Source organism: Macaca nemestrina, chromosome 14 (assembly GCF_043159975.1).
Source record: "Macaca nemestrina isolate mMacNem1 chromosome 14, mMacNem.hap1, whole genome shotgun sequence".
NCBI lineage: Eukaryota > Metazoa > Chordata > Mammalia > Primates > Cercopithecidae > Macaca > Macaca nemestrina.
Window position 1 is genome coordinate 46067291 of NC_092138.1, and position 13879 is coordinate 46081169.

The following is a 13879-nucleotide window of genomic DNA, read 5'->3' on the forward strand; positions in this document are numbered from 1 at the left end:
CAGGCAACCTACAGAATGGGAGAAAATTTTAGCAATCTACTCATCTGACAAAGGGCTAATATCCAGAATCTACAAAGAACTTAAACAAATTTACAAGAAAAAAAACTCCATCAAAAAGCGGGCAAAGGATATGAACAGACACTTCTCAAAAGAAGACATTTATGCAGCCAAGAGACATATGAAAAAATGATCATCACTGGTCATTAGAGAAATGCAAATCAAAACCACAGTGAGATACCATCTCACACCAGTTAGAATGGCTATCATTAAAAAGTCAGGAAACAACATATGCCAGAGAGGATGTGGAGAAATAGGAAAGCTTTTACACTGTTGGTGGGAGTGTAAATTAGTTCAACCATTGTGGAACACAGTGTGGTGACTCCTCAAGGATCTAGAACTAGAAATACCATTTGATCCAGCAATCCTGTTACTCGGTATATACCCAAAGGATTATAAATAATTCTTCTATAAAGACACCTGCACACCTATGTTTATTGCGGCACTATTCACAAAAGACTTGGAACCAATCCAAATATATATTAATAATAGACTGGATAAAGAAAATGTGGCACATATGCACCATGGAATACTATGCAGCCATAAAAAAAGATGAGTTCATGTCCTTTGCAGGGACATGGATGAAGCTGGAAACCATCATTCTCAGCAAACTAACACAAGAACAGAAAACCAAACACTGCATGTTCTCACTCACAAGTGGGAGTTGAACAATGAGAACACATGGACACAAAGGAGGGAACATCACACACAGGGGCCTGTCAGGGGGTAGGGGGCTAGGGGAGGGATAACATTTCGAGAAGTACTTAATGTAGGTGATGGGTTGATGGGTGCAGCAAACCACTCTGGCACGTGTATACCTATGTAACAAAACTGCACATTCTGCACGTGTATCCCAGGACTTAAAGTATAATAATAATAAGAAAATCTGTTGTTTAAAAGCAGGGATATGTTCTATCACAGTAGTGGAAGGCATAAACCTGGACTCCCTGCAAATACTGCACCCAAAGTGAACCCCAACAATCTGTATCTGCACGAATTTACTCTCAAAAGGAAGATAAATATCTGTGTCTATCTGTATTGAAGACCATGTGGATGAGAATTTATCAATTAACTTCCACGTGGAATACAATGTTTATTAAATTATAAACAATAAAAATGTACACATATGTAAATAACACGCTATAGAAATTTTCAACAGTTGCTTAACATTATCCACCAGAGGATTTTGGGAGGTAGGGGAGGCATATTTTATCACTGACTTTTTTTTAGAATCACTGGTGTATAGTGATAATAAAAATCTGGCCAACAATACTCCAATACTGGGGCCTTTAGCTCTGGCTGCCCCATCCTTGACGTCTACATCTAAAAAGTCATGGGAATGGTGAGCAGAACTGGACACTCAGATATGCCTGGAGTACTGTTGCAGGCAACAAAAATTAGGGCTTGAAATAAGGGTCTGGGTATGGTTTGGTTAAATTATACATGGTTATTTCATTTCACAAAATTATGCTTTGTCTCCTTAGCTCTATAGATATCTTCAGGGAATTGTCATCATGAGCTGTTTGAGGGCCAAAATCCTGTTTTGTGCTTCTCTGGATGGTACCCCCTCTGACTGTCTCCTCAGGTGCTTGGCACACCTGAAGTCCTCTGTAAATGTCCACTGATGGAGAGATTTCTCTGGTATCATCAACAGTTTAAAAGCAGCTCATCCTCTTTGTGCTATTCGAATTCATGAATTGCACTCTCCTCGTCTTTCATTTATTACCTACACTAGTGGGCTTGTTTTTCCCTAAGACAGTTATATAAGACTCTTGATTCTCTGCAACCCTATTAGCTCATCTTCACTTCTTTGGCTTCCACTGCCTCGGAAGACCAACACTGGGGAAGGAAGACAGGCAGGCAGGAAGCAGGAAGAAGATCCCCAAAGATTTAAGTGCGTTGGATCCGCCTGTGATGATTCAAAACCGGTTCTTAGCGCCCCAGGCCTGGTGAGGTTTCCCGATTATCTTTACAAAATGGAAGTAACATGTCCATAAAGGTGTCCCGGGATCCAGGTTGGAGTATCTAGTGGGGGCCACAAGATGTAGCCCTTAGGAAACTCTGCCTGCCCTTGTGTGCCTTCCTCAGGGAGAGATTCAGCTCTGCTAGTTGGAGCAATTCCTCCTGCCCACTTCCAGACCCCGCATTTAGCTCTTCATTAAAAGAAAGTCCATCGAGGGGCTTAAACACAAAACTCCCTATAATGGTGAATACTCAGAATTACTTTCCACCTGATACTGCTTCATTTAATTGGACTAAAGCAGGCTCCCCTGGCTCCAGGCTCCCTTGAAATCCTGCCCAAATTTGCCTGGCTCCTGCGTGGGCCTGAGTAAATATGCGGCAGGTGCGCCGAGGGGTTGCGAGCTGGGCGCCCATGAACCGTAATGGTTGCTGCATGACTGATTCCCCAGCCCCTCCGCCCTCCTGCTGAATCCCAGGACCCTCCCTGCTTATGCAAAGAGCGGGCTCCCCAGTGCTGCCTTATGAAGAAGTGGTAGAGCAATTTCATTTAATATTGCTAGTGCTTCCATTAACCTGAGTATATTGCTCTCCATCCTCAATTTAAGACTCCCTCTTTCTCTTGATTATCGCTGTATTTCAGAGCACCTGAATGTCCTCCCCAGACCTCTAAGCCAGCCTGGAATAAGTTGATGATCAAAAGCTACAGCTCCTTGAATTTTCTGGCTTTGGAGTACTGCAACCTTCCTGTGGCCCACCTGGAGGCCTTGAAAACCCGCCTGGGTTCTCCACTTTGCTCTGAATGAGGCTCCCTTTGGTTGGCTCTGGTGTTGCCTGTACTCTCCACTAGCACTTTCCTTCCTTCCTTTTTTTTTTCTCATTCTTTTGACTGTTGATATTTGCGAGACAGGAAAGTGTTTTGAAGCTTTGCAGGGTGAGGTGCAAGTGGACACAAGTCGGCTATGGACTATTTTGAATCTACTGGGTCATTACTTGGATATGTCTATGACTCTACATGATTGATAAAATCATTAATTCAGCAACCCTGTATTAAGTGCCTACTATGTGCCAGGCACTCTTTTTGGTGCTGAGAATGAATTCTGAGCCAAACTAGTAAAAGTTTTTGCTCAGGAGGCTTAAATTCTAGTAGGGACAGATAGTAAGCAAACATGTTTCCAGCAGATGCTGATAAATGGTATGAAGAAAAATAAAATAGGGTAAGGGCTGGAGAGTGGTGCAGAGGCCACCATGAGCACTCTGGTGCACATACACCCTCCTTTGAGTGATACAGGCCTCCCTACACCTGAAGTCTACATAATCTACAATAAGAAGGATGGTGGGGGCGAGCTAAGGACACCGTTCCTAGGGAGATCAGAACTGGCAGTATACTTGAGTCAACTCCACCCATCCGCTAGCCTCCCTGTCATGGCTCGCAGGAAGCTGGGGCAGTCCCTCAGGGACACAACCCCAGGCTTTCCTCTGGAGGGTAGGCCTGGGAGGGGGAGGCATTGATATGACTATAGCATACACAGTGGTAATGCATCCTGCCCCATCCTGTCACCACCATCAGAACCACTCACTCTACCTCTATGCCCTTGCCAAGCTTTAGGGAAAGGCTATTGCTCACCCTGCCATCCCTTGACTGCTGTGGGCAACTCAAGAAGGAATTAAAGCTGGCTTTTCAAAATCTGTGATCAAGGCCAAGTGCCGTAACTCAGGCCTATAATTCCAGCACTTTGGGAGGTCAAGATGGGAGGATCACTGGAGCCCAGGAGTGTGAGACCAGCCCTGGCAACATAGTGAGACACCATCTCTACCCAAAAAAAGAAAAATTAGCCAGGTGTGGTGGTGCATGCAGGTAGTCCCAGCTACTCAGAGGTTAAGGTGGGAGGACTACTTAAGCCTGAAAGGTCAAGGCTGCAGCAAGCCTTGATTGCACCACTGCATTCCAGCCTGGGTGACAAAGGAAGATCCTGTCTCAAAAAAAAAAAAAAATCTGTGATCATTGGGCAACCAGATTCCTAATGCCTTCAGGGCAGTAGGCTAGGCCTGGCCTGAATCAAAGTACAGCCTTCTGAACTTGGGGGAAAAAAATGGAAATTGTGGGGTCTGTCAAATGCTCCAAGGAAAAGACAGTTTCCCAAGACAAAGATGCCAGGTCAAGGATGGGTCCCCAGGGGGAGAAAGATCATATGCCGTCCATGCAGATGAGTTTCTAGGCCATTGTGTGCAGCTAATGACTGAGGGAAAGCTCTACGGCCAGACTTGGTTTTGAATCTCGGCTGCACACATCTCTAGTTACCTGGCCTTGGATAAGTCACAAACGCTATCTGAGCCATTGGGTCCTTGTTGATAGAGTGGGCCAGTCATACCTTCTTCATAGAGCTGTTGTGATTATTAAAAGAAAAATATAAATGGACACTGCTGAGCCCAGGGCAAGAGTTGGCACTGAGTTGATGAACCTAGATGTCATTTCCAGGATTGTGCTTAAGTAGGAAGATGTCCTTATTTTGTGAATATGTGCACTAAAGAAATTAGGAGTGAAACATCATGTCCATAATTTACTTTGAAACGTTCCAAAACATATTGTGAAGTAAATATGACACCTTTCTTCCTTCCCTGGAGGACCTCTAGCCAGCACAATACTTATTCACTTGTATTCAAAATCCAGGTAACATCATTCATTGCCATGGTTTTAAAAACCATCTACTTGTCAACAACTCCAGTTTTATATCTGCAAGCCAGACCTGTTTAAGAACTCTGGACTCAAATATTTGCCTGCCAATTTGACATCTCAGTGCCAACATGTCCTAAATGGAATATTTTGTTTCTCATCCCCAAACCTACCCCAACAACCTAGTTCCCTGCCTACCCTATCCCACCTTTCCCATCTTGACAAATAGGACCACTGTTCACCGAGATGTTTGACTCAGAAGCCTGTGCAATAGTCCTGGTCCCTCATCTTTCTGATGGCAGTGGCAGCCTGTGTGCAGTGGCTGCTGAAATGACAACAATTGCAGTGGGCCACTCATGGCTGGGGCAGTGCACTCCATGGAGCTGGCGGGAGTCCTACCCCCTCTCAAGTTGGAGGGGTGGAAGCCCCACCCTCCCAGGTGTAGCTGCAGCCACCCAGCCATGGCTGCAGACCCAGGCATCCCTGTGTTCTTGGGGACCAGGGAAACCCCTCTGTCCCTGCAGGCTCAAAGTGTCTGCTCCTGCTGCCTGGCCTTTCCCCACTCACAGCACCTGCTCTGATTTCACAGCAAAGTTGTGGCTCAGCCCAGGCACTATCACGACCCGGTCTGGTGTGCACGTGCTTGGGGCAGTGCTAACATGCCAGCCCTCTGCTGCCTTGGCCCTCTCTGAACTTTAGGCACCAAAGAGCATGGGAGGGAGGCCAAGAGGAGGCTGAGGACAGCTTGCTGTGGGCCTGCAGGCACCTCTTGCCACGAACAGCCTGGGGACCATGGACACCATAGATGACATATGGATGGCAGCAGGAGGCAGACAGGCTCTTGGGTGGAAAGGGGTAGGCCCCTGTTGAGGTCCCACCTTCAAGCCAGGGCCAGGCTGCCAGTTCTGTGGACTAGAGTGAGAATTTTTGGTGCTTTTTCTGGGCCCACCTATGGCCACCCATGGATCAGTCAGCACACACATTCTCCCCTCGGAAGCTCATAAAAACCCCAGACTCAGCCAGACTCGGGCAGAGGACAGAATGACCTGCCTATGAATAGGAACCCACTCCAGGTCTCCACTCCATTGAGGGTTGCAGATCATGGGGTGACCTGCCTGAAGATAGGAGCTACCCACCCCAGGTCTCCTTTCTACTGAGGGCTGCACAGACATTGGGGTGACCTGCCTGTGGGAGGGAGCTACCCACTTCAAGTCTCCTCACCTCTAAGAGCTGGACACTCAGGGACAACCTGCCTGCAGGAAGGAGCTACCCACTTTGGGTCTCCTGAGGACTGTTCTGCTGCTCAATAAAGCTCTTCTCTGCCTTGCAAACCCTCCAGTTGTCCACGTCCCTCATTCTTCTTGGACACAGAATAGGACTCAGAACCCACCAAATGGTGAAACTAAGAGAGCTGTAACACAAACAGGGCTGAAACACGCCCCTGCTCCCCACACCCTGCTCACCATGTTGCAGACAACAAGGAGAGAAGAGCTCTAGCCCTTTGGGAGCCCAGACCTGGGGGCTCCCCAAGCCAGGGCTGTGACACCTTTTTAGGTTTCTGTGGTTCCTGGCATCTCCATGCTTCCAGGCAGCACTACATTCCCCTCATCCAGAAATGTGTGGCCTCAGAGGAAGCCACATATATTATATCTGGTCCAGCTGCAACCTTGCACAGAGCCGGCACCTGGAGTTGCCTGCCCTGCCGCAACAGCCAGTGTGTCTAGCTGTGAACAGTGGCTGGACGCCATGCTTGCTTGCCCACACACCCCTCGCCACTCTGTATGTGGCTCCTGCTTGGCAGGTGTGGGATCCTGGCCAGTAGTGCAAAATAAGTAGCGCACAGCCTGCTGGGCCAAGTGGTCAGAACAACCCCAGTGGGCATGAGCAATACTCAGGCAGAAGGTGCCACCAGCCACAGAGGTTTCTGGCTGGCGCCATGACTCCTCCTCACTGCCACATCCGGTCCATCAGCATTCCCTGCTGATCTTACCCTAAAGACTGCCTGCCCTCTTCCCACCATATCCACTGTGACCCATATCTACACCACAGCAGCAGCCTACGAAGTTCACCTCCCTGCTTTGACTCTTGCTCCTTGTAATTCACCCCCTCTATGGCCAGCATGAAGGCATAAACCCAATAATTTCACTATTAACAACTACAAGTTCCCTTGTGTATACAGTTAAATCCAAATGCCTCACCTTGGCCTGTAAAACCAGGCATGACTCCCATCTTCATCTCCACCATCTTCCTCCTCCTCTCCTGCTCTGCCTTTCACTGTACTCCAGCCACACTGGCCCCCTTTCTGTCTCTCCAACGTGCCAATCTCTTTCCCCTTCCAGGCTTTCCATTAGGCTGTTTCCTCTGGCTTGAATTCTCTCTCCCTTCCTCTTCCTGTTTCTAGCTCATTCCCATCCTTCTAGTGTCAGCTTAAATTTTATCTCTGAGTGTCCTTCTATGACACCTAAATCTCAAATAGACCCCTCTGTCATTCTCATAGCTCCCTAATCTCTTAACTTTCATAAACAGAAGTATCAGCTGTTTACCACGTATATCCAGTGCTTGGCATAGGACTCATGAAGTACCTGTTCTGCAAATGAATTGAATGAATTAAACATTCTACTGCCCTTATTTCAAATTCCTATCTCTGAGCCCCACTTCTCCATTCTCAGCCCCAGGTTCCAGGCCACACCCATCTGCCAGCCACACTGTGGCCAGAGAGCCCCTCTCTGTGAGACTCTGCAGCTCTCTCATACTTCCTACCTGCTTACCACTCTGCATCCCAGGGCTTTTGGAAGGCAGGTTGGTTGACTTGGTAGATGAAGTGGTACCTATGGTCCAACACACTGTTGTGTACACATACGTAAGTGTTAGTTCTGTGTGTTTCGTATGCAATCTTTTTGCTTGCAACAACTGCTGCCACTAGGTTGCCCGTCCAACAACTTCTGCAAAATGGGACCATGCAAACATGAACGGCAGACTACATGCCCTCATTTTCTCATGTTGGGGCTCCATCGGAGGCCTTCTCCTTGAGCCTTTTGCGGTGATTTCCTGCTATTGCTGGGGTCAGCGTTTGGACCAGCTTTGAACGTGGAAGCCTCTCCCATCCCAGGGTGACTCTGGCTTTCCTATGAGACTCTGCGCTAATGAGAAGTGAATGCTGCAATCGCAGTGCTCACTCTGAGGTCGCAATTACGTAAGGATTATTAATGAAGCAACAATGTCAAAATTGTGTGAAATCAAACTCAGATTTAAGTACTTAAAATAAACAGATATAAAGTAACAGATGTCCCGTTTTGTTCTCAGATGATTTCATCCCTTGTTAAAAATAAATGTCTGGCTTGAAAGGAGAAAAAAAATAAAAGGGACTTTACTTCCATGTTAAAAATTAATTGAATCCAGAGATTGGTAAAGCAACTAAGTGGTGTGGGTTCTTTTTTATTATTATTATTAAGGCAAAGACATATTTGTGTTGATTTTTATTTCAGCAAGTAATAAATTCATTGCATAGCCCCAACTTTTGTAGGCCTAAATCACATCCTTTGAAACCCAAAGGGAAAATTTCTCCAAAGTTATTATGTAGATAAGAATGAGGCCTCGTGTGTCTATCTGAGAAGAATTTAGTTTGACGCTAAACCCCGAAGGATGCAACAGCAGAGGCTTCGAAAATCAGGGGTCCAGAATGTCATTTTCCGAAGCCACAAATTCCCATTGTGGAGCTCTTGCCTTGGAATTTCAGCGTGGAATTCCCAGAGACGACTCCTACTGAAATTAGTAATGGGAAAGGCAAATTAGGTCATCTTGTCCGTCCCCCTGCCAGTTTCCTACACTGTGGTTAATTTTCTCCTCCTTTGATCAGATACATTTTAAATGTTTCAAGAGATGGAAATTGCACCAGTTGTCTCTCTCCAGAGTCTTACCGTGTACTGAAGTTACAGGACTCCATTTTCCGCCCGTGAGACTCAGAGGAATTTTTCCAAGAGTGGAAGGTTGTTTGTGGGCTGGAAACTGTCTTTACCTCCCCCAAATTTCTCATCATTTTCTGGTCATGGCCCAATTCATGGGGATTAGGAATCCAGAGGTATGTTCATCTGCCCCAAATCACAAAATGGCCCCCAGAACATTCAAAGAAAATAATTTATTTGTAGAATCTGAGTACAAACACAAGGGGATTGATACTGATGCCCTTGAATAAAAGATGGGGCAGCTTGGCCCTGATACCAGATTTCTGTGCAAGAGAGTTACACATAACATTTATTGGAGGGGGATAAATAATCCAGATCAGAAACCACATGTTCCCAGGAAGGAACTACATGTCTTTCTAAACTGTTAGACACATCCAATAGTAAAAGCTCTTTGGGTTTTTGAATGAATTAAACATTTCACTGCCTTTATTTCCAATCTCCATCTCTGAACCCTACATCTGGAAAACCCAACATTACATTAGCAATGAAAAGCAAAATACAGAATAGTGGCAATGATTGCACAAGAAGTACATTGTAGACGCAGTCAATACCTCTGAATTCTAAACTTAGAAATGGTTAAAATGGCAAAGAAAACATGTAAAAAACCAAAGCCATTCTAACTGTACCAGAGGACAGCAGGGGGGCTTTCTGCAATGGGTAGTGTGGGTGGCCACCGGAGAAAGGGGGACCTCTTCTTCCTTGCTTTAAAGCACACCTCTTGGCTCTAGGAGATGAGACGTGGGGTGACGGAGTGGGCAGTGGGCCGAGAGGCAGAGACTGGTGTGGTTTCACACAGGTCCTTCCCTTCCCTTCTCAGCACTTCCCTCTGCACCTTTTCCATAGAGGAATCGGGTGGGACAACATGTTCTCTGAGGTCCTTTCAGCCCTAGCATGCTGCTGTTTATGGCAGACACTGTTATTGCCAATTCCCCATCCATTCTCCTTTCCACTTACTAGTAGAACCTCCTTTTTGATTTTGCATGTCACCATGCCAAATTATTTTAAATAAATAAAAATTAAAAGCTCTCTTCCACAGGCTCCCTTGCAGCTAGGGGTTGGCTATGTGACTCAGTTCTAGCCGATGAGATGTCGGCAGAAGTCACTGAGGAGGTAGTCTCTGTGTCTTCCACCTTTTTCATCCTCTTTGCCCCATCGTGGTTGCAATACTTCATGTGATCTTCTTGCAACCATGGGGATGAAGCAGGAAGAGAGAGGGAAGTTTGGCCTGTAGTGATGGAATAGAGCTGCCACATAAGCCCTGGAGAGACGAATCAACAATTTGCGTAGGTGTGGCTGTGAGTATGAATGTGTGTCTATCATAAACACCTTTACTTCTTTAAGCCACTGTAGTATGGCTTTCTGTTACAGCCAAAGGCATTCTTAACTGATATAAATTTCATGTCAATGACATTTGAAATTCCACATTACTCCTTTGAATGAAGTGCTGAAGGTTTGTATTAAAATACAAATGCTTTTTGGAAGGGGAACATTTTAAGTTATAATAAGCCATTGATATCCTAAATTCAAGAGCATTTATCAAAATAGCTATCCGGTCCAATGGCAGGAACCTAGAGGAATAGGAGACATGGACTTGGGTGTGAGGGAGGTTCCTTTAGCAAGGTTCTGATGTAAAGGAGCTTCCTTACTGAGTTACAGTACAGATGGAGTCCTGAGGTCTGGGTCAGGGGTGCTGGGCGAGGTGAACAGAGCTTATGGAGAGATGGAGAAAGGCTGGAAAGAATAGGGAGAATGATATGGTTTGGCTGAGTCCCCACCCAAATCTCATCTTGAATTGTAACTCCCACAATTCCCCCATGTCATGGGAGGAACCTGGTGGGAAGTAATTGAATCTTTGGGGCGTATCTTTCCCATGTTGTTCTTATGATAGTGAATAAGTCTCACGAGATCTGATGGTTTTAGAAACGGGAGTCTCCCTGCACAAGCTCTCTTTTTGCCTGCTGCCATCCATGTAAGATGTGACTTGATCCCTTTTGCCTTCTGCCACGGTTGTGAGGCCTCCCCAGCCATGTGGAACTGTAAGTTCATTAAACTTCTTTCTTTTGTAAATTGCGCAGTCTTGGGTATATCTTTATCAGCAGTGTGAAAATGGACTAATACAGAGAATGCCAAATTATTCCTTGGATTTGTCTCCTATAGAGGAAGCTTCAATGCTGAATGGCACCTGTAGGCTCTCAGAGTGGCTCTCAGACATTTAACAGGGAGACAGGAAATTTTGTAGGATTTATCCTGGGAGTTTAGAATTTAGTTTGAAGATACCTCCAATTGTGCTTTCTCCTGCTTAGGTGTGTGTTCCCTCCCGTACAGCCACTTCTTATCTTACCCCTTCCTCCAGAGGCTGTTCAAAGCCCAGAGCCTGCACTGTCTCTTTCTACCCCCTGGAACCCGCCACAGTGTGTCTGCTGGCTTCCCAGCTCTTCCCTCCCAGTGCAAATATGTACTGCCTCAGCCCTTTTGGCCCAGGCGTCCCCTGAGCCTGGTGTCTCCTGCAGCACCAAATGCCTCATGGCCCTTTCTTTCTTTAACCACATTGAGTACTCACAGCCCAGCACCATTCTAAACTGTATCTATGAACCAGCTCCTTCCATCCTGGCCCTCGGCTCACCCCATCCCAGCCAGGGCCCAGGGCCCTCAGTTGCCCTGACAGAACAGGGGCCCCTGTCAGCTGTGTAATAACCCTAAGCCTGTTCATCCTCCTCCTCCTCCTCCCTGCAACCCTCACTTGAAGTAACCTCCTGGCTTCTCCTGCCAACAAGTGTCATGCCCTGTGCTATTTTTGCTGTTTAAAGAGGGACCAGTCCCTATAACATTTTTTATGAAGGAAATGACTGATGAGGCTCAGGGTCAGAGGCAGAAAACAAGGACCCTGGAGAAAGGGCATTCTGAAGAGGTCCCACGCAAGCCAGTCTCACACAGCACAGGCAGGAAGCTCCCATCCCTGAATACCCAAAAGGCCCTGATAAACTCACCCAGGGGCGGGGAGCAGAGGCGTTCTTGAGGGGCAGAGTTAAATGCATGGATTTAGCCATCAGATGGACCTGATTTATGTCCCCACTCTACCACCACATAGCTGTGTGACCTGGGGCAAGCCACTTAGCATCTCTTAGCCTCAGTTACCTCATCTGTGAATAGGAAGTATAGTTTTAATAGCTCATCTCTCCCAGGCTTCTATGAGAATGCAGTGAGATAAGCCACTAAAAGTAGTATCAGTCAGTGTCCTGTCAGGAAACAGAAATCACCCTGGGTATTTCAACAAAGGAAGTTTAATGCAAGTGATTGGGTATGAATGTTTTGGAAGGGCTGCTGGAGCAAAACCAGGAAGGCAGTATTGTTCAGAGATAGGTACCTACAGGAAGACCCTGCCCTCTGGGACAGAAGCCCACAGGGAGGTGGGGTTGCCCATAGCTCACAAGCTGTGCCCCATGGGGCTGCTATGGTGCCTCTGCTTCCTCTACTGTTGTTACCTTGGCTGCCATGATGAGAAAGCAAGGACCTGGGCCTTTGTGGTCACTGCAGGGGCCCAGGAGCTCAACAAACCCCAGGGCATTGTCACTCACCGGCTATGTTAGGAGCCCCATGGTCACCTGCTGCTGTTTGCTGCTGCAGCCACCAGCACAAGACACTGGATTAGTTAAAAATATCAAAATAATGACTTTTTGCTCCCATTTGCCAGTATTCTGTGAGTGCTTCCTATTGACAGAATGGAACTGAACCTGGCAAGGACGTCTGGGAGATACAGTTTTCAGGTTTCCAAGCCCTGGATACAGAACAGGAAATCACTAACACAAACAACACAACTCCTGGCAAATAGTAAGTGCTTGATTATTTTAACCCTCATCATCATCATTGTTGTTATTTGCAGCATACCTTGTTTTTTTTCTCTTCCTGCAACTGACAAGTAGTGGGGTCTCGATCAAATTATTTCACCTCTTCACGCTTTCATTTCTTTATCTTTAAAGAGAATGGATGAGTGCCGGGGCCACATGCAACAAATACTTTTCTTCTTTCCCTCATTTATCCAATCAACAAACATTGCTAAGTACCCTGTATCAGCCAGGCATGGAGCAGGCAACCATGGATATAAGATCAGCAAGATCAGGTTTGTGCTAAAGGTCGCTGTCTCTAGTGAAATGAAAAAATGTGCTTCTTAGCCATCTTGAATTCACCCTGCTAGTTAGAAGCAAAACAAATGGACTCCCAGTCCAGTGCTCTTTCCTGTATATTTTATTACCTCTCTAATTGTTCTAGCAAAGCCCATGGTCAGGGAACATTTCTTCTTCTGTTTCTGGGTGTGCACATAACCAATAGTCCCTTTCTCCAATAAGTTCCATTACCCACTGCCCTTCATCCACCCACCCCCGCCCTGCCATCACCTGGGCCCCTATATCAACTTGTCAATGATGTAGCAGGGAGATGAGCTGCAGAGTGGGTCAGCAGCCTGGGGCCCTGGTCAGCACCTGCAGAGCAATCAGGGTAATAAGGAATGTAAAAATATGAATGCTCTGGGTCTCCATGATTTCCCTGTTTGCCCAATCCGTCACTCTGCTACCCATGGATTTCCCACTATTACTCATGACCCTAATGTGGAGTGGGAGACCCTGTGTATTCCATCTCTTATTCCTGCGCGCTCCGAATGCATTTCAAATATTGCCGTGGAAACGTCAATTCCCCAAGCCAAGAAGACCCCCGTTTCCCAGAAGCTACTTCTACAGACTCTAGAATATAGATGAGCCTGGCCCAATCACGCGCTGCATCTGGGCCCAGCGGATTTGCAGCACACCTGCATTGGAGGTAAATCGATTGGCGCTTCTTAATCCTGGCTACTACCAGGCAGGTTCTCTCCTACTCATTGAGGCTTAGTAGCAACATGCCCTTCACTGTAAAGAGAATTTTTTGTCCTCTCACTTGGGACTAAAGGTCAAAGTTTAAATCTATATTTAATGCCATTTTCTGAAAACTGGATTTGTGATTCCCTTTATGTTGGTATTACATATCTTAAGGGATTTCAGGGGGAGAAAGCTGGGAAGCCCAGTTTCTGAGAATGACCTTTACTTTAAATGTGTAAATAGGATGGAGCTTGTGTTTCTGGTTTTTAAACTTTCTAATTGTGCTTCCAAAGACAGCTCTGGAAAGCATGGACTGTGGTGAGTGGTTATACAGAAGCCACTTTGAAAAGGAAAGACTTTGATTTTTGTCTTATACACATGAA